The sequence below is a fragment of the Gasterosteus aculeatus genome, chromosome 3 (assembly GCF_964276395.1).
Source record: "Gasterosteus aculeatus chromosome 3, fGasAcu3.hap1.1, whole genome shotgun sequence".
NCBI classification, from domain to species: Eukaryota; Metazoa; Chordata; class Actinopteri; order Perciformes; family Gasterosteidae; genus Gasterosteus; species Gasterosteus aculeatus.
Window position 1 is genome coordinate 4,078,629 of NC_135690.1, and position 25,779 is coordinate 4,104,407.

Here is a 25,779-nt window from a genome sequence, read left to right on the forward strand (position 1 = left end):
AAGTCCTCCCAGTTTCCTGTGTCCATGGAGACACCAGAGACTGAACTCACAATGACCACTATCCGGGAACCATACTCACAGAGGCGGGTGTGGTTGATTCCTACCCGTTCCTGTCCTAATTGGACGAGACTTCCCAGCCTTTCACCTGCTGTGGAGGAAGACTCAGGAGAGGCTAGTCCGAGTAACTCGGAAGCGGAGAAGTAGGACTCCTCCTGAGAATACTCAAGTGCAACCCTCAGAATCACTCGCTCCAGCCTGTGCTCTTGCAGATATGGCAGGTGCCCAGGCTGACACCGAGACGGGTCCAAACAGGGAAGAAGAGAACATGGCCCAGGAAAGTGCTCCGATCTCCAGTGAGGGAGACATGCAAGTCACCAAAGAACTTCCCTCTATCACAGGCCAGTATGATACAGCCCAGTTACAAGATCGCACTCTTACAAATGCCTTAAGAAATGTGCAGGTGTTAGAGGGAGTAGTGCTAGGGGATAGGAGAAGCCCTACTTAACCCCATTTCGCAGTAAGCCGGGGGTTAGTGTATCGGGTAGTAAAGAAAAATTATGAAGTGCATCCTCGTACCACAGCCCTATCGAGCCACCCACTGCATGAAAAGTGGGATTTTCGGCAGTATGCGGCACTGTAAATTGTCGTGGAATTTCAGGTTTGCGGCAATTTGCGGGCAACGCCGAAAACTGCCGTAAATTGTCAGAAATTGATGTGGGCCTCCCTTGGCAGTTGTCCCCCCATGACCTGTCATGATCCGGATTCCTCCTTGTTTTGTTTTTCTACACACACACACACGCACACCCAGCTGATACTCATTACACACCTCCTCATTCCCATTCATGCTTTCACTCGCCCTAAACGCCCACAGCCGCTTTCCATAGCAATCAACTCTCACACTGATTCTCAACTCACCTGTTTCTGCTCACTGCTTAATTTGTTTGACTATTTCTAACCACTGTTTCTCTACTCCCCTGTCAGACTGTTGAACGCTGAGCTGTTGCCTTGTCCTAGTGTTACCAATCCAGCGTTGTCTTTTTCGAGATCTACTGTGAGTCTTGTCCCGGACTGCGTCTGCTGACGGCAGCCCCCTTAGTTCAAGTTTGGGAAGAATAAAAGACATTTTTCCGCACCTCTGCATCTGGGTCCTCTGTTCTCCACGTAACATGACCCCCCTCCTCCTAATTCTAGGGGAGGCTTTGACATGTAAATGAAAATGATGTGAGCTATACAAATGCAAATCAGGGTCGCAGAGGGAGTTTTAGCCCAGGTGACATTTTTTTAAAAGGTAAGAAAATCTCTGGTACAAATAGATCAGGCTCAGTAGCCTAATTATAGACTCTTACATTTTAGCTTGAATTGATTTATTTAATTCAAATATGCTAGATTACTGTGTACGCCATTAGAAATGGCAAATGTTATGTAAAAAAGATACACAAAATAACTTCTTTAAAAACTTAGTTTTAATCAAGGTAAAATGAGCATTCCATGCAAACAACATTTGAATCAGCATGAGGGGTCTGCAGAGATCACAGTCTCCTAGAGCTCAACTACAGTGCATAGTGGCAGGACTACAGTGACCTTTTCTTTGGTCTTACTTAAATGCACAGAGGATGTATTAACCACACATCTTCTAGCAATGCGCTCAACTGGCAGAAATGATGCTGGGTATGACGTCAGGTTCATACGTGAACCTGTTCAGGTATGAACCTGTTCCCTGCAAGCCTGCAAGCCCATCTGTTCCCTGCAAGCCCCAAACTTCTATTGGCTTTCCATAAAAATGTCTGTCCGGGTGGAGATGAAGCCAGGAAACTTGTGCAAGAACATGTTTAAATGCCGTACCCTTTGACACAACATTAACAACTAATAAACTGCTTTATAATGGCTGGTCGTAGTTCTGCTAGAGGGTCAAGGACGGGTTCCTCAAAACTGTTAGTGTTTCCACACCACTTAGCATAAACATATGCTGACCTTTATGCTCTGCATCTATCGATTGAGTAAGTTACATTCATATATGTTACCCGTTTACATGTCATGGCAAAACATTCAACCTCAGTGACACAAGGGTACATCTGATGATACATTGTCAACATTGCATGTCTGTCAGACTCTAGATTGTCTGGTGGAATGGAGAAAGAGGCACCACTGTACAGTTTTCTAGGGAAAGTCGTTCTGCTGACACCAAAACACTACTTTACATAAAGCATATCAGCTGTTTCAAAGTCCCAACCATTTGTCTTCCTAAAATACTGGTCCTTCCGTATAACAATAACCTCGTATGTGATTGGAGGACCCTTAGACTCCTCGTCCAATCACGTGTGAGGTCATAGGCATGACTCAGACAGCAGTACTTGCAAGACGAGCATACAAACAGACACGTACTATATTCAGAAGAACTGTATCTCTAGTTCCTTTGTTTGGTTTTTGCTGCTTCGTGAATAAGGGCTGGACGACGTCTCGCGTTCAACTCGCCTTCAACTCCTCTCCGCGGTCACCAACTTTCGGCCAGTCCGCAGACAGACGAGAAGAAGCTGCTGAATGCTCTCAGTGGATCGCCTCGTCAACTCCAACAACAAACTGCCGATATCAACGAGCGGTTCGCTCCGCTGGAGCGTTTGGGACTCTCCAGGTTTCTGTCCATGGAGGAGAGGAACTGACTCAAAGAAGAGGAGACGGGCGCACAATCCCAAGACAGCGGTAAGAATACGTTCGATGACTGCAAGCTAAGCTAAGAGTAGCCTATTAGCCCTACAAGTGAGCAGAAACAGCTTTATTAAAGTGTGTTTTCTTTGCTGTGTCGTTTACAGGAAGCGGTGCGCCGTCTTCACAACTCCGAGACGAACTACAGGCGCCACAAACCGGAGCAAGGGTAAGATTTAAAGATGCTTTCATTCTGCGGTATAAGGGAATATATACGTATAGATACCATAGGATGGATACCGATCATAACTGTACATTTTGTTTTCACAGACTAATCTCGCCTCATAATGAGGCGGTGACCTCGTATTTGCTCCGGGAAAAGTCCAGATTTAGACAACGTCATTGTGTGTAAGTGACACTGTTTACTGTTTCTCCTTCCTTGTTAAATGTTACTGTGACTTGCGTTTGATTTTTTTTTTTTATTCATACCACACTCATTTAATTGTTTTCCAGCCGCCTGTGAGACGTATTTTGAGACGGGACGCAGGAGCTTCAGGTTCAGCCGGAACACTCATTGCGGGCAGAAGCTGCGAAGGATTCAGCGCGGAGTCGAGCGAGAAGAAAGAGGGTCAGAGTTTATTTGCTGACTTGTTTCAGGTGCATTGATAGATGTGTTGTGTCCGTACGCATCGCACAGTACTGATTCATTGTTGTTTTTACAGCTGCTGGAATCGAGACAAAGTGTGCTGGCTGATGACGAGGTGGAACTCTGGAAATCCACCACCGTGGAGCTCACGTCGGACGGAGGGGACGGCGTTGTTGGCGGGGTCTTGGGGTGGATTGTACGGTCGCCACGCACACACGAGGCACCTGCACAACAGACCTGCCTCGGAAAACACGGCGCCAGTGACGGTCTACAACCCCGAGGAGGCAAACGGACAGTTTACTGAGCTGTAGTTTTTAAACCGCCGTTACCCAAGTGTGGGCAGATCCTCACTTTGTATGTAGTTGTTGATTGTGTGTTGTTAATAAAGCTCTTTCTTTGCATAAACGTGTGTCAAATGTTCATTTTCTCTATAAATTCATTGATGTCCTGGTTGGTATCCTAATAATAGTGTAGTAGCCTGCATATGATAACCATGAAATGAATATACAGCATAATATGAATATATAAATAAAATGAGGCGGGTGACCAATAGCGACAGATCTGCCAACCAATCACGAGTGATTGAAAGTTGTGGTTTCATCCAATCATGAACAAGGAAACTCAAGCCTGGCCTGACCACGTGTGGTTTTGCTGCCAATCACGAGTGATTTTATTTGTTAGTAAGTTGTGGTTTCATCCAATAAGGAGTAAGGATATTCAAGCCCGCTCGTCTCGGCCACCCGCCGTTTCGCTGCATTCATATGCTAATTCGGGCCATTCGCATCTCGGCCAGCTCTCCCCCTACGTCATGGTTCGTTTCCGACAATTTGTGGCACAGACAAACGCGACGTGCGCGGGTTGCAAATTGTCGGAAATTAGGGAGATTTCCGGGCGTTTACGGGAACGAAAATCTCACTTTTCATGCAGTGACCGTACTCAACCTAGCACACACGCACCCACTAGGGGCCCACCTAGGGGTTGAGAAGACTCAGGAAAGAATCCTGCAACGCTTATTTTGGCCAGGAGTACACAAAGAGATTGAGAATTACTGTCGTAGTTGCTCTGAGTGTCTGCAGGTGGCGCCAAAGCCCACAGAAATCCGCTCATTCCCTTACCAATTATCGAAACTCCTTTTGAGGGGATTGGACTGGACATAGTTGGGCGCTTACCGAAAAGTGCCAGGGGGCATCAGTACATTCTGTTCATCCAGGACTATGCATCCCGATATCCTGAGGCCATCCCGCTGAGGAAGGCTACATCAAGACACATCGCCAAGGGGCTGTTTCTTCTCTCAACTTGTCTGGGATTCCCAAAGGAGATAGTGGCGGGCCAAGGTCAAAAAGCTGAGAACCTAAGTCCATTGTTCATGGATAAAATTGAATAAAATCCTTGTTCATATTTGACCTTGGTGTCCTCGCACTACTTTAACTGTCCCGCTGAGAGCTGTGTAGCCTCTCATGACGTCACTATATTATCATTGACGTTGACGTCATTGAAGTCATTATCATATAAAATATAATAATGTTATTGGGCGGCACGGTGGCGTGGTGGTTAGCACTGTCGCCTCACAGCAATAAGGTCCTGGGTTCGATTCCGCCCAGTGGCCTTTCTGTGTGGAGTCTGCATGTTGTCTGCGTGGGTTCTCTCCGGGTTCTCCGGCTTCCTCCCACAGTCCAAAGACATGCTTTGGGGATCGGGTTAATTAGGGACTTTAAATTGCCCATAGATGTGTGAATGGTTGTGTGTCTCTGTGTTAGCCCTGCGATTGCCTGGCAACCAATCCAGGGTGTACCCTGTCTATCGGCCGAAGTTGGCTGGGATGGACTCCAGCCTCCCCGCGACCCTGTGTGCAGGATAAGCGATGGATGGATGGATAATAATGTTATTGTTCCTGCTTTGAGTACATTTACACGTAAGAAAAATATTATGCCAATATTTCAATTTTTCAAATGTTTTGTAGAGGGAATATTTGTTGTTCAAAAACTCCAGTGAGATTTATAATTTTACAGATGTTATTCTACACTATCCCCATCGTATTTCTCAGAAATCAGTGTCCAAAAAATCACAAGCTGGGTCTTTAACGCAGAGAAAATGATATGCGTTTAATACTATAGTCAGTGCCAAACACAAAGCAAACAGCTTGAGAAACAAAAAAGTTCAACATTGAAATTACATTTATTCGTCATTGGGCTCGTGGGGCTAAAGTGAATTCAAACGGTGCTGCTCAGAATAGATATAGTTGTTCTAAATCCAGCAGCAGTTTTATGTCAAATACCCCCAGGTCAAATTAATTTGAATATGGCAAACTACAACAATTATAATGCAGCTATCACATGCATCAGCAGCGATTGTTTTTTACCTCAGCATTTGGTCCACCGAGCCACAGCCCGTGGCCCGTAACTGCAGCTGATTTAGACTTATGTGTGTTTTCGGAGCTGTTCCACATTGACTGAGCAATGCCGAAGAGGGCTGAAGGCGACTGGGCCGGAGGTGCAGTGGAGAGCAGTCCATTCGCTTCCCTCCTTGCTGCGCTCTCCAAGAGTTAACTGTCGCCTGACTATTTGGCTAATGATGATAGATGGCGTTAATTAAAAGGTTTTAGCATGGAGCTGATTGCACCTGCAGCTCTGGTGTTTGTTTTTGCTGAATTTACTCATATTTAAGCTTTTGAACAGGGAAAAAGAAAATATAGAACGAAAAACCCTGCCAGTGCAGAATTTTTTCTTGGATGTTCCTCCTGGCAGCATGTTAGAAAAATAACACCTGGACATTATTAGTAGTCAAATTCAGAGAGCAGTGGTTGAATGTATTTACCTAACTGCACAGCAGTGCAGCTGCGCAGGGAGGGGGATCCACTAAAAGGTCTTCCGCTAGAATATAATATGTATTATATAATGTGTGAAATTGGGCCTCATTTTCACAGTTCACATTTGTTTAAAAAGAATCCCTGGCCATAAAATGTGGTGTGAGACTGGAAAATCTTTGAGCTTGTCAAAACTTTTATTCAAAATAACATAATAATGTATCGATGTATTTCCAACATGGCTAATCATTTTTCATCTTATGGCTTTTCTTATTTGCGTTATTTTATATATATTTTCATTTTTAATGTTGTATTATCAGCTTTCAAAGCTGATAATTCACATACTGCTATATTTTAATTTATTTAAATTAAAAAATTAATAATTGTAATACTTTATTTTGGTTGAGAGTATAAAATACATACGGTAAATTGATCTTCATCAACACAATTTGTCAACTAAGACGTGAAACATTGTATTTATATTGTCACTTGGGTGCAATGGAAACAAGCTGTGAGTTTTGACATATAAGCCACTTTGACATATCATAAGCCTTTTAGCTGATGTAGGGATCTCCTTTTTCACATGAAAGAGGCAACCAATTGTCATTGTCTATCTTCTTGTTGGGCCTTCCACCTTGCTAATAAACCTCACCACGTTTTTCTAATTTGCAGTGCAATTATCATCTTTCTCTTTGTTTTACCAAGTGGAACACTTCCCTACATTTCGCTCCCGCTCGCCCCTCGTGTTGAGTAGTCGTACTACATGGGCTAACATTCCCGTCTTCCTCTGTGGTTTGATTTAACGGTCTCACTTTTGCCCCGCTGCTCTCGCTCACCCCCTAGTGTGATGTGGTATAAAAGCGCATGGTTGCTGCCTGCCGGTGTCGCTGGTTTCCCTGGCCAGCGTCCGCATCTTTGTTTGGGTCTCTTTGCGTTTCATTTGTGTTCACAACACTCTACCTTGCATGATCAAGCACCCACGCTGACACGTCAGCTTTGCACTGTGTCTCTCCCGTTTTTGTCATCTCCGTTGAGCCGGGTCATGACAAAATGGGGGCTCGTCCGTCTGTTTGCGCAATTTAGGTGAGTGTGTGTAGATTTGGTTGACTTGAGCCTCTGATTTGGTAGGCCTGGCGGCAATTGTGTTTCAGTACAGATTTTGTAGTCGGTGCCGGTGGTGGCGCACGCGTGGAAAGTTGCTATGGAGCTTATTCGGTGTGCTTGGTGCTTTGGTTTGATTGCCTTGAGGGTAAAACATTTGTTTTGCATTTGTAGTAATCAGGGGACAGTTTACAGTGCGCGTAGGCTGACTGATCAGGTAGAGTATTGGATTTGGCATGGTCTGTATATATATCTGTTTGCGTGGATTTTCTTACCCGTAGCTGGGTCAGGAGGAGCTTGTTTCATTTGAGTTCGGTTGTTTTAGTTTATTAGATTAGATTAGGTTCAACTTTATTGTCATTGCACAGAGTACAAGTACTGAGACAACGAAATGCAGTTTAGCATGCAAACAGAAGTGCAAAATAGCAAAAAGTGCAGAGTATGTGCATATGTAAAGTGTAATAAGTGAATAAATAGATATGTACAGTAAGAAAGATATGCAATATGAACAGTAAGAAATGGATTTGCAACCTATATGCAACCTACAAGGGAAAAGTTTTCCCTTGTAGATTTGGCGGCATTCCTCTTTTAGGATCGTTGCTTGGGTTTGTGGTAGTGTTGTGGTGGCATAGTGGTTAAAGCATTGTCTTGGGAGCATATCCGTGTCTTTGGGAGAGTTGCTGGCTTGCTAGTTGCTCCCCCGAGGCAGCAGTCTCTAGTGCATAAATACCCACGCTGCGTGAAGACTAGCCGGGAGCTTAGATAAGGGGGAAACTCCAAACTGAGATCTTAGAGCACACGGGGATACCTCGCTGTCTTGCTGGTCCTGTTTGGCATAAAGGTGTGTTTTGTTTGGCTGTATTGAGATGGCTGAATATGAGGCGTTCACGACAGCTCCGTCAGAAGAGGCCTTGGAGAGCTGTACTAAGAAGCAGTTGTTGGAATTGGCTGAGCATTTTTCGGTGGTCGGGATGGATAGGAGGCGTAAAGACAACATTAAAGCTGCTTTGAAATTAAAACTTGGTGAACTGGGAATTCTTACGTCTGGCCCGGCGCCAGCATTTCCAGCGGTCGTACGCGTTCTTGCCCAAACTCAGGGGCTGACTTTTGAGCAACAAAAAGAGCTTCTCCTGTTGCAGATGGAGCATGAAAACTCAAGTGTGAGTTGGAAGCTAAAAAACAAATTGAGCTGGAGGTGATACGCCAGCAGACAGAGAAGGCAAGGATTGAGCTGGAGAGCTATCGTCTGTCTCTGGGTAAGGACGGTAAGTGGGCTGGTGAGAGTGAAAGTGGGCAGGTGTCTGGGGTCGGTGCGCGGCCCTTTGACATAAACAACTTGCGGTTGTTGCCACCATTCAATGAGAAGGATCCTGACTCTTTTTTCGTGTTGTTTGAGTGTGTTTCCGCAGCGAGGGGCTGGTCTGAGGCGTATTGCCAACGCCAAACTTATGTTGAATTTGTTCGCGATTTAACTACTCATTGTAAACGTTGGTTGGCTGCGCTTGAGATCACTACTTTTGCCGATTTATGGGAGTTGGTAATTTTGGAGCAGTTTAAAAACAGGTTGCCTGCTCGGATCGGATACTCGCAATGAGTAAGGCAGAGTCTGGGTTATCCGATGGGGAGCTTAGTGACGCGGATTCTGAGACTCTGTCCTTGTCCGATTTTCCACTGTCGGTGCCACAGAGTGAGTTGTTGCAGTAACAAATCAGTGATTTCTCCCTAAAGGAATGATTTGAACGTGCGTTGTCTGCTGCTGAGATAAAAAAGTGCAGCCAGCGGCTACTTTCTGCGCAACGGCCTGCTGTTTAGAAAATGGATTGGGGTGAATAGTGACTGTGTAGGGGATGCTATTTTCCAGTTGGTTGTGACGACTAAATTTCGCCCTTTGGTCCTTAAAGTGGCACACGACGAGAGTGGGCATTTTGGTGTCAAAACATCTAAACATCTTGAAACATTTCTTTTGGCCGCGTGTAAAAAGAGATGTTGCTGTATATATTAAAACATGTCAGGTGTGTCAATTAACGGGCAAGCCAAATCAGTGTGTGAAGCCTGCTCCTCCACAACCGATCCCTGCCACAAGCCAACTTTTTGAGTATTTGATTGTGGACTGTGTCGGCCCGTTGCCATGTGCTAAATCTGGCAGTAAGTATTGACAGTTCAGTGCCAAAGTACCAGGTATCTGGCTGCGTATCCGCTAAGGTCCATTACAACTAAACTGACTCAGTTTATATCGTTTTTTGGTATCCCGAAGGTTATCCAAAGTGACCAAGGGTCCAATTTTTCGTCTCATATGTTTGCTCAAGTGTTGAGTTGCGCCAAAAAGCAATCAGTCATCTGCTTATCATGCGCAGAGTCAGGGTGGTTGGAGAGATTTCCTCAGACTCTTAAATCTCTCCTGCATGCTTATTGCACTGAGCTGGATCGAGACTGAGAAGAGGGACTCCCATGGCTGATGTTGGCTGCAAGGGAGGCTGTACAAGAGGGCACTGGTTTCAGTCCAAATTACCTAGTTTTTGGGCATGTGGTGAGGGGCGCTTTGGCAGTGTTAAAAGATAACTGGGTCGATGCTGCGCAGCTTAAGAACTTGATCGATTTTGTGAGCGGGTTTCGGCATCGGTTGTTCGAGCCAGGTGGGAGCAGGCGCTGTCTTGCTGCAAGGAGATGACCAGGATGTGGTGAGACCAGTGAGCTTCTTTTCGAGGAAATTCAATTGTTACCAGTTTAATTATTCTGTTATCAAAAAGGAGGCATTAGCACTCGTCAGGGCTTTGCAACATTTTGAGGTGTATGTGGGAGGAGGTGCACCGCTTGTTGTATATACGGATCATAATCCTCTGACCTTTCTTCGTTCATTGCGGTGTCTGAATCAGAGGTTGATGAGATGGGCTCTGTTTCTGCAGGGATATGATCTTGATATTTGGCATATCAAAGGGGCAGATAATATTATAGCAGATGCCTTGTCACATGCTCCGTTACCTTAAATTGGAAATTGCCATTTCATGCTGCTCGTGACTTGTTCTTGCTGTGCCTGTTGTCTTAAATTGCTTCTCAGGTACCAGGGTTGCTGAGGATAAGTGGGAAAGGAGCAGGACATGGGCAGGTTGAAGAATGTTTTTCCTTTTTGTTTATTATTTTTTGGGGGTAATTCGTTTATTCTTCGGTCAGTTTCTTATTTTTATTAGCATTGTTTGGGTTTTGCTTTAGTGTTTTTCTGGGATTATTTTAGGTTAATTTGTTTAGTGTGTGTCGGTGTTTCCTTTGGGACACCGATCTTATAGGCCCTGCCTATTGACATGACTGAAACTACTGATATACACACCTCATATTTGCTTTACTTTTGGTTTTGCTACTTTACTTAAATAAATATACTTTTATGTCAGCTTTGCACTGTCTCCCGTTTTTGTCATCTCCGTTGAGCCGGGTCATGACAGCAGGATGTGAGCACGGCAGTCACATAATGTTAAATTATCCATTGATCCATTCAAATAAAGAGGAAAAAAAAGTTGTTCAGGGAAAGGAGAAAAGTTAAAAAAGGTTTAGCGTGCCTTAAACGAAATAGGAGACGAAGAGAAGGTGAGAACTCTTGCCCTACCCACAGCACCCCACAAGCCTATTTGTTCAGAGCAGGGAGTTATGATGAGAGGTTTGGGGTGTTGAAAGCGACCAGAGCTGCGACTTCATAATGAGAACTTTCACCTGAATCCAGAACAGAGTCACCTGATAATGACAAGCAGCCCACATACTGGTTACCACTAGCTGGTGGCGTTGGAGGAGCACAAAACCCTTTAAGGTTCACAATGACAATCTTGCCTCAATGCTTTCAACCCTAAAATTGTTTATGAATGAGCTTTTCTTTGCAAGACAAGGGAATATATTCTCAAACCAATTCATTTAGTCTTTTTTTGTTTTATGCTCAGGGGAACATCAGTTTCTTTTGCAGAGAGCATACCGAAAAATACAATAAGTAGGAATTGACAAGGACACTATTGCAAGTGATTACAATATACTAGAAGAATCTGCAGATTTTTATTCAACGTAAAGGCACATTAATCTGAGATGTTTTGTGCTGTAGCATTGTCCAGATAACTGTTCTAGAACTACAAATAGTTAGACATATCTTAACTACAATAATAAAAAAAATAAATTTAAAAACCCAACAAGATCCACTGTCTTGTGCAAGATAACTGCACAAGACAGTGGGGCTTGTGCAGCAGCTGTGGCCTACCTTTTTTCGCTTCACGGAGCGCTTTCATGTCCAACAATCTTTATTGGACCAGTTTTAAAGGTGGGGGGGCGGACGGCAAAAAAAGTGTGGGTAACGCTTCGGAAATTTGTGAAGAAGAAGAGCGCATGTAATTGGGATAGAAACCGGTAAATTTTCAAAATAAAATATTTTTCAGAAAAAAGGGTCAAATAAAGAAAAATATTTTTTTTTCTTTCTCTGCGACCGGTCCCAGTCCTAATTCCATTTCATACCCATAGCAGTCCACAGAGAGAATGTCGAGAGGAGAGAGTGAGTCACTCTGCTGATCTTCGAGAATCGTTCATGAATTAAAAATATAGCTAGAGATCCAACACGTCTACTTTCTTATGGAATATATTTAGAGATCTGACAGTTTATATAAAATATATGACAGTTTGACTTTTTAATTAAAATATATAAAATATTATATATAAATATTAAAATATATCTTGATCTGAATATGAATAAATTCTGTATGCATTTTGTGTGCTCTGATTAATAAATATACCCATGAAACTATAGCCATTCATTGTTGTCTTAAACCCTTTCTGGGGAAAAATTCTGCAGGGCAAATTTACTTTTTCAGTCCCAATAGCAAAAGTTAATTCTGTTATCCTCGGAGTTCATTAAAAAGTACCCCATGTCTTTCGGGAGCCAACTAGTAATAAAGCCTCCACCCAGCCCTCAGTGGTGGAAGCTGGCACATGATTTTTTTAATGATGACTGAGTCATTATACATCTCTTAAAATGGATAAAACAGGAGGCTGGCAGTAACGGACCCCGTACGGGGATCCGGTTATGACAGCTAATGGGAGCTGCATGATCGCAGTATGTTTTTATGCTGTTGGGAAACTCGACAGCTCGAAACTCGAATTTTTTATTATTATGCAATGATCAAATATTCTTGCAACGGTGTCGAAAGTGAAATGTTCTACTTTTTTGGCATATAACTTTTTTCTATTATATTATATTACGTATAAAGCAATGTTGCACGGTAAAACCCACCGTCCAAAATGATGAGGCATGGTCCTCGGTCCTTTTTTTCCACTATTATCTTGAAGATCCCTGCTTCCTTGTTCCTGTACCTAAAGGAACAAATGCTGCTTACAATTTTGTGGTGCAGCTGTTTCTGTTCCATTGTAAAGTATTAAATATGTATCTCAAGCCAGGAATATCTTGCTATGTATGGTTGCATATCTATATACATTTTCTATATACAGTTATGTTTGTGTGTCTTTTCAATATGTCGATAACTGTCCTATGATCTACTTTGTGCTTCCAACACTTCCAATGTTATAAAACTTAATAAACAAATGATATTGCTCTCTCCAGAAGCAGGGTGTGGGGGAGCTTCAGGGCTCACTGGAGATTTTTATCCAGCAATTCAACCTGGAATTGGCTTTACACGCTGTGGCCCATTGAGTGCAGTGCACGTATTGCTGCTGGATGGTGTGTATTCTACAACCAAACTGTTCTTCACTTTTGTTCTGAGCCACAATGCCCACAACACGCTCTAGCAATGATACAATACTGACAGGGGCTCTTCCTACAAACTTCGCAGGTCTGTACATTCCAATTCATTTGTTGAAACATTCAGAATTGGGCACTAATTATGGGTGAAACAGATGGTGTTTGATTAGCATTCTTCTAATGCATTACTTCCAAGTATTTATTGGGTACAAAAGAGGACCCAGGTGCAAAAGACTAGGTAAGTGGAATTAAGTAAACAAGATGCTTCAATAACAAAGAGCTAGTAACAAAAAACAAATCACGACAGGGCCGATGATCCCAAAGGCTGAAAACGCATGAAGGAAGCAATAAAAAAATCAAGAGAAGAGAACTTTGAAAGGGAAAAAATAAAACTAATTTGAATACAAACTACAGGACCATGGCTTCAACAACCAGAGACAAGAATAATTATAATATTAAGGAACATATGCCCAAATATCATACACACCTCATTTCTACTTGTAAAATGTATAAGTTGTGAACACGAATAAAAATGGTATCCGATAAGTACTCTTTCTCAGAACAAGAGCAGTTTCTTATATCGGCTGAAAAGGCGGATTTCCTTTTTTATTTTTTAGGTTCTAATTGTAGTGGGGTCTGTAATATTCTGTAAACCGGATCCATTCTTGTTCATCCTGAAATACTATAAGTTCAACATGGTATTGATTAACTAGTGCAGAGCTTATTGCAGCATTGCTTTAGAGAGGCTTTGTAAACATGACACACCGACCGACGGTGCTTGCCAACCTACCTGCCTTTTTGTATTAGTATCATCATGAATCAGGAAACATTTATTGCCATTATATGTTAGACATACAAGGAATATGTATATTTCTGGAGAAATTAAGGAAGTGAACGCTGCACGTTCCCCGTTACATTTGTCGTAGCTATTTTGAGTGCCGCAGCCAATTTCTCCGCAAGGCTGATGTGTCCTATTTCCTTTCAAAACTAAAAACAACTCGGTTTTAGTTTATAATATTTGTTTCCACTCCTCCACTTTCCAAAAGAGAGACAAGGTCTATCACTTCAGCATGAAAGACCCTTGTCTGCATTGAAATTGATTTATTTCAAATGATCGTTTCTCAGGATGAATCATTGCTCTGGAAGAAACTGAGATTAAAAGTTTTGTGCGTCTTTGATTTAAAAAATGTGGACTGCCATTGTTAATTTGTTGAGATACGCACCATCTGTCACCGTGTTGTAGTTTCTGCGGCTTTCCAGCAGCATATTTTTAAAGAGGCAAAGCCTCAAATGAAACATTTGGAGAACATTCATGGCCAATTAGCACAAGTATTCTTTCCCCAGGTGCTATAATCTAACAACAATCTAAGATTTATGAACTAACCAGTATAATAATCAATGGATATGTTGAAAAAGGAGCTCTTCAGGCAGGCGGGCTGATCCACAACGTGTGTGTGTTTACATCCTCATTGGTGGAGCCGCCGCAGCATTGATCCTGATTGGAGGGTCACAGACCAATCAGCGCAGATGAAAATAATTCCGACTACAGCGTTTTTATGTTCAACAATATGAAACGTAGTCCAAGGTGTTTTAAAATAACACCAAATTCATTTTGGATTCTTCCAACGGATTGTTGATCCTTGTTGATCCCATTTATGTTTACAAATGCCATACTTAATAGAATAATAATAATTTTATTCTTATAATAATTAAAGATAAACCTTTTCTCCTGTGTTCTGCTTTTCGGTCCAGCACCACAATCAACATAACAATTAGTGCATTGTTAGTTCTCATGTTTTAGCATCTAATGGTACGTTCACACCAAAAGCAAAGCAAATTATTCGTGTGAGTAGATTCCATGTAAAGTCAATGCACAGACGCGTCTGGTAGTGAATGAGGCGAATTTTAAACGGGCAGACTGAGTTGGATGAATGAAAAGCGGGTGTGAAATGTAAATGATTGAAAATTAGACAACAAATGGCAAATTATAGTATACCGGCTCATAATGAAAAATTGTTAATGCGTAAAAAAACTTAGTAAGGTAAATATTGAGGAAACCTTTCTGTTCTTATTTGAGTATTTTTTGAGTAAAGTGATCGTTTCCACCCCCAATTTTCTCCACATTGCCTCTCTTTCTCCAATCCACACCCAATAGTCCACTTATTTTGCCCGCACATTATTATACTCTCTTATGCCTGTGTGTCACTTAACCGTACCCTGTCAGAAAACCGAAATTGATTCATCAGAAAATGTAATTATTAAGCCTGTCTCAATTAAACGTCTGTTTTTCTTATTTTATAATGAGGACAATTTCTGACAAATAGAATCTTGCAATGGAAGAGCCACATGCTCCTCACCACCATAGACTGATCCTCCGAATTATCACATGGACGCACAGTTGCAGATCTTTACTTCGAATTATAATTCGAATTAACTGTTGTTGATTGAAAAGAGTACAATTGGCAAGCATACAGATGTATTTTTCCATTTTGAAACGTCTTGCCCGGGGGCTTTTCCCCGCAGAGAATCAGAAGCATCAAAAGGAATGGCTTTGGTTGTTTGATTTTTTTTTTTTTTAAAGCTGGGATGAAATTATTGACTTATTATTATTATTGTTTGTGTTTAAATGCAAATCTGATGGCATTTATCAATGCATTGGCGTCTTGTGTGCACATGCGGGCATGTAGGCCAATCACAATCCAATCTAGTGCAAAGGTATGGGGTGAAAATTGACTGCTGCCTCTTCTTCGCAAAAAGGACTTCCCAAATGTAATGGTTATGAGGCGCAGATGATGGCCACCCTGATGATTACAGCACCTTCCTGACAGGAGGCAACTACTCTTATATTACTTCCAATTTGAAATAGTGATAACTACAATATCGTGTGTGAAACAGCCAACCAGATTAAGAGTGATATCAGTTGATCTGAAAGTTTGCGCTTTAGGAAAGAAAATAATTGACATAAATGTGTGGTCCAAAGACATCAAAAGCTCCTCCACTCAGTATTATTTGATTAAAAAAATGAATAAATGACTCATAGAAATAAATTAACACCCAACTCTAGAAAACGTATTGAAACTCTTAAGCTTCTGGTGTTGATTTTGAAACCCAACTACTCAAAACACCTTGTTTACAGCTGTGTGGGGCAAATGTGTTTTGCAACAAAAAACTCTAACCTAGCTACATAAAATGTGCCCACAGCATCAAAGGCAGGATTACATTACATGTCATTTAGCTGGTGCTTTTATCCAAAGCGACTTCCAATAAGTGCATTTCAACCATAAGGATACAAAAGAACGAGAAACAAGAAAGTGCAATTTCATCAAATAAGCCTAATCTACAATTTGCTATAGATAAGAGGCATTACAAGTACAATTTTAAGTGCTACAATTTGTAGATATAGTAAGATACTGTATAGTTAGCAGCTTTTTTTTTTACCAGAAATGGGTGTACTAACATTAAAAAATGAATATCACACAAAACAAATATCTCTTTACAAATAACCACATTCTTGATACTAGCATTTTAGCGAACAGATGGAAAATGGCTACAAAAGTCTATTTAGAAACAGAATAATTTTATTTTTTGTCCACTTGGGGGCAGGCACATAAGCGGTCAACACAGGATAGACGGTGACCTTGTGAAGTAGCAGCATAGTTTCTATTAAGACAGGGAGCAGACAAATATTGAGGACAAAAAATAAATGAATAGTATAAATAAATAAATGTGTGAATAAATACAGGAATAAAGAAATGCTTAAAGAAATGTATGAATAAAGAAATATATTCTGAAAAAAATATGGACATAAGTAAATTAATGTATCCATAAATAAATTAAACTTGATAATCAAACAAGTCATAAACAAATAAATATCATATATTTATTTATACATTTCTGTTCGCCTACATTTTTTCATTTGTATATTCATGTATCATATATTTATTTCTGTTCACCTACATTTCTACATTTATTTATGTGTGTGTCTGAAGGCTAATGAGGTAGGAGGTACTAACCTCTGTCTGAAGCAGCATTGGTCACAGGAGTGTGATTGCTCCAGGGGTCTGTTTCAAGAAGTGGGTTTAGTGAAAACTCATAGTTTGTTAACCCTGAGATGAGGGAAACTCTGGCTTGTCTGTTTCACAAAGGGAGGTAACTAAAGCTCAGGGTCAGTGACTATGGTAACTGAGCCTTTGAACCTAACCTGGTCGGGAGCAGGTTTTCTTCAATAAACCTTAAGCTTCTTTCACAGTCTCCTCTCTCTGGCAGCAGCCCAGCCAATGACACAGCACGCTTTCATTTCCTCATTCATTCAAGTACTCTGTATTAACAAGAACTAAGAAGAGGGATCATATCACTCCTGTATTAACTTCTCTGCACTGGCTCCCTGTTAAATCAAGAATACATTTTACGGTACTTCTCCTCACCTACAAGGCACTTGCTGGTGAGGCACCGTCGTATCTTAAAGAGCTTGTAACACCTTATTGCCCTACAAGGCAGCTGCGCTCCATAGATGCTGGGTTACTTATGGTTCGTATGGTTTTAAAAAGTAGGCTGGGGGCCAGAGCCTTCAGCCTCTTTTGTGGAACCAGGTTCCACTTTCAGTCCGGGGGGCAGATTCGGTCAGCTCTTTTAAAGTAAAACTTAAAACATTCCTCTTTGATTGTGCCTATAGTTAGGGCTGGCTCAGGTTAGCCCGGACCAGCCCTTAGTTAAGCTGCTATAGGCTTAGACTGCCGGGGGACTTCTTAGGACACACCGAGCTCCTCTCTCACGCTCTCGTTCTACCATAATTCACGTTTTATTTATGCACATGACTAATTCAGCTTCTTTCCGGGAGTTTTTTTGTGCTTTCTCCCCTAGCAGGTCTCCGTAGATCGTAGTTCCTTCTGGACCCTGGTCCTGACACCTACCGTGGCCCTGCTGACGCCTACTGCAGCCATCATCATCATCGTTATTATTTTAGATATTAATCATATTACTGTACTCGTAAACCAACATTACCCTCTCCTAAAGTCTCTGTGCTCTCCCTCCCCACAGGCTTCTGTAGATGGTGGTTCTATCTGATGGTGGTTGCCCCTGCAGTGGTCCTGCTGTGCGCCTGACTTACTACTCACAATTACTTGAATCATTTCTGTCATAGGAATTGCATGTTTTATACATTGTTCATTCTGTACACATCTGTACGCATCCATTGTAGTCTGTCCATCCCGGGAGTGGGATCCCTCCTCTGACGTTCTCCCTAATGTTTCTTCCCTTTTTTCCCTCTTGGAAGGGTTTTTTCATTTTTTGGGGAGTTTTTCCTGTGCCGACGGTGGGTTTCGGGACAGAGGATGTTGTATGTGTACAGACTGTAAAGCCCTCTGAGGCAAATTTGTAATTTGTGATTTTGGGCTATACAAAATGAAATGAATTGAATAGTAGAACGGAATCTCTTGCTCATCCCTGCGTGACACCTTGGGGATGAGTACCATCAGGCTGTAACTATTGATAGTTTCCTTTTAGTTCTAACCTGAAATTGACCAAAAGTAGTCTTGTGATGGGGAAGTTAAAGTAAATTGGCTCATGTACGGTATTTTGAGAGGCTTTCATTTTGGAATAGTACATTAGAATGTCTTGCTTAGGTGACACCTTGGGGATGTGTACTATGAACCTGAAGTGGAATTATCATGTAGCTATTGGTCGTTTCCTTTTTAAATACCATCTGAAATTGATTATAAGGCTGGTGAATGAGATTTAAGAGAAGGTTTGGGGATCTATGACATTTCGCGTCGCTCTACGCCGCAAACGACAACTGACTCTTGTGTTTGGATTTACAAAATAACTAACTCCTCAGAGTTTTAACCCGATAGCGCCACCTATTGGCAAAGAAAAATGCAAAAGTTAATACTTATCTGTGGAGGAGGAGTGTGATTAGCTGCCGTTCTCCCCCTTGACTGAATGGAGGTGATCCTACATATTTCAATGACTTTTTGCAGGTCTTTGCACAGCAAGGCAAGTAGCCTAGTGGTGTGGTATTCTGTCTATGAAGCCACAGACCCGTTCAAACCCCAAACCAATTACTGATTTTTTTGTCTTTTTTTTTTTTTTGTCTTTTTGACGACGTGTCTGGCTGACCGCTATCCGTCTGTCGGGCAGCCCCCCCGACATGCAAGGGGAGGCTCAGGCCCGTTCATCGCTACTTGCAGCTTTAATTTGGCTTGATTTCCACCAACTCATTAGAAAGAAATATTTTTTTTACTGTTTTCACCAGCTTATTTTATCTTTTGCCTTTTGGAAAAGACAGGTAGTGTGTATCTTTATGCACGGCTGCTGAAAACAAGGGTGATGAATGTGAAAATAACATAAAAATACCTATTGTAATTAAGTGTCTATAACAGCAACTATCCAAATTAGACAGTTGGAACACTTTTTCTACAAAATTATATAAAACTACATGATTTGGCAGGTCTTTCTAGATTTTTTTGGATGACCTAAGCCAGGAATCAACACTTATCTATATTTGTCATCGGCGCTTAGCATTTTTACCTAATTATCTTACTGCATTTGCATGCAGCCAGTGGTTTGCAGCTCTAGCAGACCAGATATGAACCACGAAGTGCACCTTGCAGTGTCCTAGAAGCCTTAAAATGTCTGCACTGCGGCAGTTTGCTTGTTTCCATTAGTTTTTTAGTTCCCAGTGTGCTAAACATACTGCCAAACAACACAATGTGGTAGAAGTAAAAAGCAAAAAATCTGTTTTAATAATGGCGGTATTGTGCTAGGAAACCGGAAATGTGAGACTCCGTAAAGGATGTAGTTAGCAGACCAATCGCAGCCTTGCGGGCTGCAGGAGGCTTGCGTCGCTTTTGAGGCTAGTCTAGAAAAATGGGTCGACGCACGCAAGGGACACGCAAGGGTCTCTTGCGTCTGTGTGCCCTTACGTCTCTCCGAAAACGCAGAAGCATAAACTAGGCTTTAGAAGGGAGGACTCCCTAGACCACTCTGTAAAGGCAGCCTGATCTCCAAAACCTGTTAAAAATGTTACCGTAAAAATGTATACGAAAATCTTGAACATACAAATTCGTAGTGATACATACTAAATAAATACGGACTGCAACTGATGACGTCACCCTATTTTAAAGTGAATGGGGACCTGCACCCGGTAAACACACTTTGTGAAGTCTAACGATGTAAAATAAACGTGTTATGATTGCATTTTTAACGAGAAATCAATGTTAAATTATAATTGTAAGAATATTAACCCTAACCCCCCTCAAAAAATCCAACATGGCTTGGATGGCTTGTTCACTTAAGGGGCGTGGTTAACCACCGCCAGTTAGTATGTATTGTTACAAATTTGTATGTTCAAGATTTTTGTATACATTTTTACGAACAGGTTTTGGAGATCACGTTGGTAAAGGGGACACTTTTTGTTTGTTGTAAAGCGGCCACAGGATGGAAGGTTTTATTTCAGTTATGTTTATTTACGCCTTTTGCGTAGGAAATCTGTTATTGTGTTATTTTTGCACTACCCCCAACCAGCTGTCCATAGGAACCCCCCCCGTGACACTACATTCACACAAACCACAAGAAGAGCCTGATGGGAGCAAAGGGTGAAGGTCTTGTCCAAGGACACCCTAACGCGGACTAGCGAATTTGGGATGCAACTGGCTTTCCTCTGATTTCAAGGACAACGCTTCTCAGCCAGTGAGCCAAAGACGCACCAAGCTGGTTGATGATCAGTCCTTTGAGTCTGCATCTTTGCGCATGGTTAACATTGTGCGTGTTGTCCCGCTGTAAAACATGGTCAGCATTGTGGCGGTTAGGTACAGGCAACCAAATATGGCTCGAGATTCAACATTTTTACAATGTAGCAGACGTGGTGTCATGTGATTCAGTGGCGTGGCACCACCTGACCTATATTTGAGTTCCTTCTGGACCGATGCGGTGCAGAAGGAACTGAATACTTGGGAGGAGTGTGCTTCCAGTGTGGGTTAGGGGTCCTGTTTGTTGGTATATTTCAGACACGGGTCATATTCGCTTAATACCTGGGCCCTGAGTTAGCCGGAAAATTTTCAGGATGAGATGACGTAGATCAGGCTTTTCGGATCCCCTATGCAGGTTTGTCTAAATCACCATAGCAACACATCGAAAAACTTGAACCTGCTCTAGCGCAGGTTCATTTTGTCACGGTGTGGTTCACTTCCTGTCTTATTTTGTAGTTTTCTGCTTCTTGTCTCCCTGGGTAACTTCTAGGGGTGTAATGATTCATTCACTGAATCGATTAAGCGATTTATATTTCTGCGATCCAACTGAATCAATCTGTGCTCCGCAAATCGGCATTCCAGACGACATATATTGATTACAAATCGATTGAAATGGTACATAATCGATTGTATCGATACTTGGAAACTGCACATTGGTTTTAAGTACAAAAACTGTATGGATGTGTGTGTGTTTGTTTTTTAGCACTTTAGACACGTTAAACGTTACTCGATTCAGTCTGCCTGTCTGTGACGTCATCAGTACGCAGCGGCAGCTGCGCGAAACTCGGAACAACAACAAAACAAAGCGTGGAGGAGACGACTGCAAGCGAGACATTTACAAACTAACTTATCGATCCAGCGTGTGGAAACATTTTGGCTTTTGCAAACACGGAGGTGTTCTAAATAAGTCGGTCGCTGTTTGTAAAATATGTAGAAGACAAATAAAAAACACGGAAACACGACAAATATTTCCGGCCATCTACTAAGGCGCCATGGGATTAAACAACGCCGACAGTCAGGCACCTCTAGCAGCGTTACCGCTACAGCAGCAGCAGCAGGTAACTCCAGCTCTGCAGAGACCTCAGGCCTCGCCAGCACGAAACTCAACACCACAGTAACAATTGCTACAGTTTATCTGTAAAGACATGCAACCCTACAATGTGGTTGAAAATCCGGGGTTCTGTAAATTGATCTAAACATTGTGTAATTATTGTGTAATGTTTACATTGAAAATGGCACTTGATTCAAATAAAAGGTTAATACATTTGCCATTAATTTTTTTCTTGTTTATAATATCCATAATTAATTTAAACCTGATTTCCTAACCCATTGCATTAGCATTTCATTCCACTTTATTTTATTACTTGTCCACTGTTGTCTTGTCTGTCTACTGTCGCGCACTAACCGCCAAGACAAATTCCTTGTATGTTTGACATATTTTGGCTAATAAATGTTTCCTGATTCCTTACAAGAAACAACAGGGATCTCGGAAGCCTTGCCTGCACTGTCCAGTAAAATTACTGAATCGATTTCAAGTCACTGAATCAAATCAAATCGAATCGTTCTAAATTAACCCAGATCGTCCATGAATCGAATCGTTGAACCGTTGTTAAAATGAATCGTTACACCCCTAGTAACTTCACTTCCTGCCTTGTCCTGTCATCGTCTGTGATTGTCTGATTGTTTCCACCTGTGTCTAGTTTTCTGCTTCTTGTCTCCCTGGGTAACTTCACCTGCACCTCCCTAGTGTATTTAAGCTGTGTGTGTCTCCTGTCACTTGTCGCATCGTTGTCTTTTGTCCTGGATGTTCCTCGTTCCTGCCTGCCTTTTTTTCCTCTGGTTCCTGTGCATGCTTTTGCCCGTTGGCCGTTTCTTTATTGCCTTTTTGACTATTAAAGTCGTTTTCGTTAAAAGTCTGCGTTTGAGTCCTGCCTTCCTACCCAACCCTGACAGAATGACTCGACCAAAGAAGGGCTCAGCAGACCCGCTGCCAGATTTCGGACCGGACTACCTGGACGTAAGAAGTCCCTTCTGGCAGCGTAAAACGGACTTTATTTTCGGTCCCAGGAGCTATCAAAGCTCTCGAGCTCTGGGACCTCTTAAACCCCAGAAGGAGGAGTCCTGGCAGGCGGAAGAAGTGATCCCCCGTTCCCGCTGGGCCGCCGCAGCGATCTGCCGTTCCCGCTGGGCCGCCACAGCAATCTCCCGTTGCCGTTTCCCCGACTCGCTCCTCCGACCCCGCCAGTACCGGCCCCGAGACTCTCAGCCCCGACCCCGCCAGTACCGGCCTCGAGACTCTCAGCCCGGACCCCGACTCGGCCAGTACTGGCCCAGAGACTCTCAGCCCCGCCCCCGACTCGGCCAGTACCGGCCCCGAGACTCTCAGCCCCGACCCCGACCCGGCCAGTCCGAGACTCTGGCTCCCTCCCTCCCATCCCATGGTCCTCTCCCACCCTCCCATTGCTGATTTGAGGACCGTCTGGGATCCGGCCCTTGAGGGGGGGGCTGAGCGGACGACCGCGGAGGTGTTCTGTGTCCCCAAGCCGCCGCCGCCGCCGCCGCCTACTGCGGAGGTGTTCTGTGTCCCCGAGCCGCCGCCGACTACTGCGGAGGTGTTCTGTGTCCCCGAGCCGCCGCCGCCTACTGCAGAGGTGTTCTGTGTCCCTGAGCCGCCGACTACTCCGGAGGTGTTCCGTGTCCCCAAGCCGCCGACGACCCCGGAGGTTTCCCGTGTCCCCGGGCCCGACATTCCAGAGACGTTCCGTGCCCTGCAGTCGCTGCTCCGGAGCCGGCCAAATTACCGTCCGCCCCCTGAGGCTCCCTGGTCGTCTGGCCGCCCACCGGGCCACCTGCCAGAGTTTCCCGGGCGGTCCGACCAACGTCTCTGGTTTCCCTCCCTCCCACCCCTTGTCTGCTCTCGGCTAGTTTAGAGCCGTCTGGAATTCGGCCCTTGAGGGGGGGGTACTGTCACGGTGTGGTTCACTTCACTTTGTAGTTTTCTGCTTCTTGTCTCCCTGGGTAACTTCACCTGCACCTACCTATTGTATATAAGCTGTGTGTGTCTCCTGTCGCGTCATTGTCTTTTGTCCTGGATGTTCCTTGTTCCTGCCTGCCTTTTTTTCCCCCCCGGTTCCTGTGTGTTTTTACCCATTTGGCCTTTTCTTTATTGCCTGTTTGACTATTAAAGTCGTTTTTCGTTAAAGGTCTGCGTTTGAGTCCTGCCTTACTACCCAACCCTGACACATTTGAGCTGCTGGATTAGTTCGCCACTCCCCGGGAAAAAAAGGGCAGCTCTCTTCCTCATTGATAAAGGAGCGATATCAGTTTTTTTTATTAACGTTTTCTATGGAGAGACTTCACCAAGATCACAAAGACCCGTTTTGCCGTTATAGATGCTGAGGACAAGGAATCATTTATTTACAAGACGTAATGAACACACCATGCTGCAGCCGAACATCCACTGTCCCGCAGACTGTCTCATACTGTCCAACGAACTGTCTCTCATGCTGTCTCACACACTCCCATGTCTCACACAGCAGCTGACACACTGTCTCTCATATTGTACATGTCTGTACAGTGTTGCAATGCAGAGAACATCTGGAAAGCCGCTGCATGTTGTGCTCTTCGTAAAGTTCTGTTGGTTTATTTGTTGCTTAATACACTTCTGAATGTTCCACATTTCACTACTTCAATTGATCAAATGTCTGATTATGAACAATGGATATATAATGATTCTCACATACACACACATAGAATAAAACTCCTAGTTCTATATGGTCATCTACACATACATATGATACATAATCTGATACAGTACATAGCCTATATCCTATTCATTCGTATCAATTTGATTCTTTGGGGCTTGTTTTCATCTACATACTCTGAAAGAGTTGATCATTATTCTCATTGGATGATGATCATCCATGAAGCCTCCCGCAAGCAGATACATTTAAAGAAATATAATCTGATGACGAGGCACTTAAATGACCTTATATATTTTACCAACACGCATAACGTTAACTTGTCTGCAAAACTTTGTCGGGCTTGTAGCCTCGCAGGGGGGCGCTGTCAGTTTTTGCCATGATTATATGATTCATTTTATTTGATTTTGTATCGCACAATATCGCAAATTTGCCTCAGGTCTTTACAGTCTGTACACAGGTTTCTGTCCAGACACCCTCACATCGGCACAGGAAAAACTCCCCAAAAAATGAAAAAGTATTTGATGGGAAGAATAAAGGGAAGAAACTTTTAGAGAGACACAGGACGATCCTCCCTGGGACGGAGAGACTGCGATGGACGTACAAAATGAACAACGTAAAATATGAATAATACATTAAATTCATCTGACAGAAATGATTCAAATTAACATTATCTCATCATATGTGTTCATGATCATTACCTGCTCGTCAGCGGAGAAAAAAGACGCTCTTCCTTTAAGTTTATTTGCCGTTATACTATTATCCTGATGATTGACACCTGGTTCAAACTAACGAGACGGTTTGAACGCTGATCCGCCTTCGAGGAACTGAGATGATGATCAATGATCTTGGTAATTTGAGCTGGATAATCGGGCATTTGATCGACTTGGTTGAACCATGTACAAGGAACAGGGCCCTGGTGTCTTGTTTTTGTTATTGGCACATACTCTTGGTCTATGGAGATGTTTTAGGACTTGAGGGATGTTATCACGGTAACGGGAGCCAGTACAGAGGTCATGTTCCATTAGAAGCCTCCAGCAGCAGTTGAGAGGCAGCTACATATGGATTATAGAGAAGTGGACTATAGTGTAGCAGTGGTTTGAAAAGGTTCTGTGGGTGCTTTAATCCGACATTACTATCCATTTTAACTCCAGCGTCATCTGCAAAGTAGAAAGCTACACTTTTCAGAGGCACCTTTTATCTTTTTTCCAATAGGTTTTCAGTGGAAAGTTCCTTTTTTAAATCTGCAAACTTTGAACGGAGTAACTGGAGGCATTTTTTTAGTGAAGACTTTTAAATCGAGTTATTCCTTGATTTCGCATTGGATAAGGGCACAATAAGTCATGCATACAGGAAGTTGCCTACAAGCTCATCTCTCACTCAGTCTGCCATAAATATTTTGTTATAACAGATTTGGCTTTACATTT

At 42.8% G+C, this 25,779-nt stretch overlaps 1 protein-coding gene and 1 long non-coding RNA gene across 2 annotated transcripts in view; one reads left to right on the plus strand and one right to left on the minus strand.

Moving 5' to 3' along the window:
- Positions 1–25,779, minus strand: part of brinp2 (bone morphogenetic protein/retinoic acid inducible neural-specific 2) — a 177,699-nt gene that overhangs the window by 50,340 nt on the left and 101,580 nt on the right. The window lies entirely within an intron of this gene.
- On the plus strand, positions 1,733–3,688 carry LOC144405472 (uncharacterized). Its single transcript, XR_013467079.1, has 5 exons — positions 1,733–2,697; positions 2,808–2,869; positions 2,971–3,048; positions 3,154–3,268; positions 3,363–3,688. It is a non-coding gene; the product is annotated as an uncharacterized LOC144405472 (long non-coding RNA).